Genomic DNA, 3,217 nt, shown 5'->3' with positions numbered 1-3,217 from the left:
TTAGCAAGAACGTGAAGCACATCGATCAAAAAATGGTTCAAATGGCTCTGAGCACTATGGGACTTAACTTCTGAGGTCATCAGTCCCCTAGAACGTAGAACTACTTAAACCTAACTAACCTAAGGACATCGCACACATCCATGCCCGAGGCAAGATTCGAACCTGCGACCGTAGCAGTCGCGCGGTTCCAGAATGAAGCGCCTAGAACCGCTCGGCCACACCGGCCGGCGCACATCAAACAGATAGAGAACACACAGAGAGAATTACCAGAGGCTAAAGAACCCACTCTGATTACCTCACAGCAAAACGAGCTACCAAAGGACGTCCAGCAAGCACGTCAGCGGGTTGCGCAATTAGAATCAGAATCGCGATGTGGTTGGTTGGTTGATATGGGGAGGCGACCAAACAGCGAGGTCATCGGTCCCATCGGGTTAGGGAAGACTGGGGAAGGAAGTCAGCCGTGCCCTTTCAAGGGAACCATCCCGGCATTTGCCTGAAGCGGTTTACTGAAATCACGGAAAATCCAAATCAGGGTGCCCGGACGCGGGTTTGAACTGTCGTCCTCCCGAATGCGAATCACGGTCTGGTTCGCTCCCGCATGATCAGGGAAGGACAGAAGGGCATGTATTCAGGCATTTCAATGCGAAATATAGGGTCCATCACCAGCACAGAGGCGAATGTCGCAGGAGAACACACCAGCCGTCATAAGGTGCACGATAAAGCAAAGAGTGGCAGAAACCGAACCATAACACAATTATGTACGTCTTCGGCAAAATGAAACATTATTCAGTGAATCTGACGACACAAGAGGAGGCACAAGGGGAGGCACGCGTCTCCATTTATGGAGACGCGTGCTTCAGAAACGAGAGACAGTTCTTTCACAGGAAATGTCGAACCACAAACATTCCTTATCAATTCAAAATTTCCAAGTGTCAAAGAGAACAACAATATATCACATCCAAAAAGATGGATAGCTCAGTACCCCAAAGTGCTACCGGAATCGTGGCCACTGAAACGCAAGCTGGAATTTATCTGCGGATTTTTAGAGGGATCAATTGCGGAACATATGCGCATAGTTTCTGAGAGCTGTCGCTCATATAAGTTCAGGGACGCGTTTCTTAACACATATTGGTCGCAAGACTCGCGAGAAAGCATCAAGCTGCTGGGCGAAGATCTATATGCGTCTGAATTTCGTAGTCCAGTGAAGTTCTTTGAGTCGTTAATTAAGAATAATAGGTTTTTGGACAAGCCGTGCAGTCCCAAGGAAATAATGAGTCACTGTTACGTCACATGACCTCTGCACTACCAACAATTCCTCATCGGAAGGTGCAACGATTCCATCGAATCATCCAAGAGCGCTACGTGAATTACACTATGTTAATGAAATACAAGACTTAAGAGACAGGATTAGAAACAATGACCGCAGTTGTCAAGGCTCGTCGGAAAGGAACGATAAGAGACAAAGTGGGGGAAATGATCAATCACAGGAAAACAACAGTTCGAACTATAGAGGAAGCAACCAGCCACCGTGGGAGAAGAGAAGTAGACGAGGCAATTACTGTAATTACAACGAACGGCAAAACGGAAGCTGGAGAGAACAACAAAATTCAAACTAGTTTCAGAGGGGTACTGGAGAACTTCCGCAGTAAAGAAACAATTGGGAGGACAACAGGGAATGTCAGCAACAAAACCAACAACAGTTGCGATCCAACAAGATGAAATTGGAGGAATTTTAGTAACAGGTAAAGCAACAAGTAAAGTCTCGGATGTGCGAATGCACGAGCAGATATTATTTAATAAAAATATTCCTTTAGTATTTAATATATGCATGTATCTGTAGGAGAGAGAAATTCGTTTCAGTAAACAATCACCTCCCGGAGACACACTAGACACGTTCTGACACGCAGTCAGCTATTTTACACTTTACTTAATTTGTTAATTTCTTACAGCTGACGGAAGCTTCACACATGAAGACTCAGTAATTATTGGAAAATGTAACTACTCTAGTTTTCGTGTCTGCCAATAGTACGTTCGTTGCATCGATTCAGTTGATTGTTTGATTGTCTTATCTGGTGTCTGTGTACCTGCAGAGTCTGTACTAGGTTGTGGTTCAAATGGCTCTGAGCACTATGGGACTCAACATCTGAGGTCATCAGTCCCATAGAACTTAGAACCACTTAAACCTAACTAACTTAAGGACATCACACACATCCATGCCCGAGGCAGGATTCGAATCTGCGACCGCAGCTGTCGCGCGGTTCCAGACTGAAGCGCCTAGAACCGATCGGTCACACTGGCCGGCTTATTAGGTTGTGTTTTATTCACTTAGGTTACCACAGTGCAATGACTAGAGTATTCTTCAGATTCTCCATTTTTAACATTGTGTCACAGTGGTGTGTAGCTACGAATTATTTGCTGTATTTTTTCAAGGCGAAGTATGCCATGCGTTCCCTGCAATGAATGTTAAAAACTCTCTTCCAGGCTAATGTGCATGAAAGCAGTGCAACTATCACTGAACTACACTGAATGTGAGACTCTTTTAAAATTATCGCTGGTGCAGTGTGGAGGAGCCAATGGCTTTGCCGCAGTCGTAACACCGGTTCCCGTAAGATCACCGAAGTTAAGCGCTGTCGGGCTGGGCTAGCACTTGGATGGGTGACCATCTGGTCTGCCGAGCGCTGTTGGCAAGCGGGGTGCACTCAGCCCTTGTGACGCAAACTGAGGAGCTATTTGATTGAGAAGTAGCGGCTCCGGTCTCGGAAACTAACATATGGCCGGGAGAGCGGTGTGCTGACCACATGCCCCTCCATATCCGCATCCAGTGACGCCTGATGACACGCCGGCCGGTCGGTACCGTTGGGCCTTCCAAGGCCTGCTCAGACGGAGTTTAGTTTATAGTGTGGAGGGACTGACATTTGTGAATGATTTTGCCAGATACAATACTTGGGTTACGTTATACTAAATTCTCCTTTGAATGGTTGCCGGTAGTGGCGACAGGCTGATAAGGTTGTTGTACTTTTACATCTGTTCTCACGTGTAACTTTTAATACCATTTAGAGCCCGTTTTCTTCGGTGCTGTACCATTTAACCTTCTGGCTCGTCTTTCACGTATTCTTCTCATAAAGAAGTCGTACCAAGTTCATCAGCGAATTATGAGATTCCGTCTTTACGGGTGAAAGAGAGGGAGAGTTGAACGGTCTGTCGACATGTTTGTCAT

General features: G+C 46.1%; 1 pseudogene; it reads left to right on the top strand.

Annotated features, from left to right (window-relative positions):
- Positions 1-2,569: 2,569 nt before the first annotated feature.
- Positions 2,570-2,687, top strand: LOC124709237 (annotated as a pseudogene).
- Positions 2,688-3,217: the final 530 nt, after the last annotated feature.

The sequence above is a fragment of the Schistocerca piceifrons genome, chromosome 7 (genome assembly GCF_021461385.2).
Source record: "Schistocerca piceifrons isolate TAMUIC-IGC-003096 chromosome 7, iqSchPice1.1, whole genome shotgun sequence".
In the NCBI taxonomy this organism is placed as follows: domain Eukaryota; kingdom Metazoa; phylum Arthropoda; class Insecta; order Orthoptera; family Acrididae; genus Schistocerca; species Schistocerca piceifrons.
The sequence above is the reverse complement of the archived record's forward strand: the minus strand, read 5'-3'. Positions and strand labels throughout refer to the sequence as shown.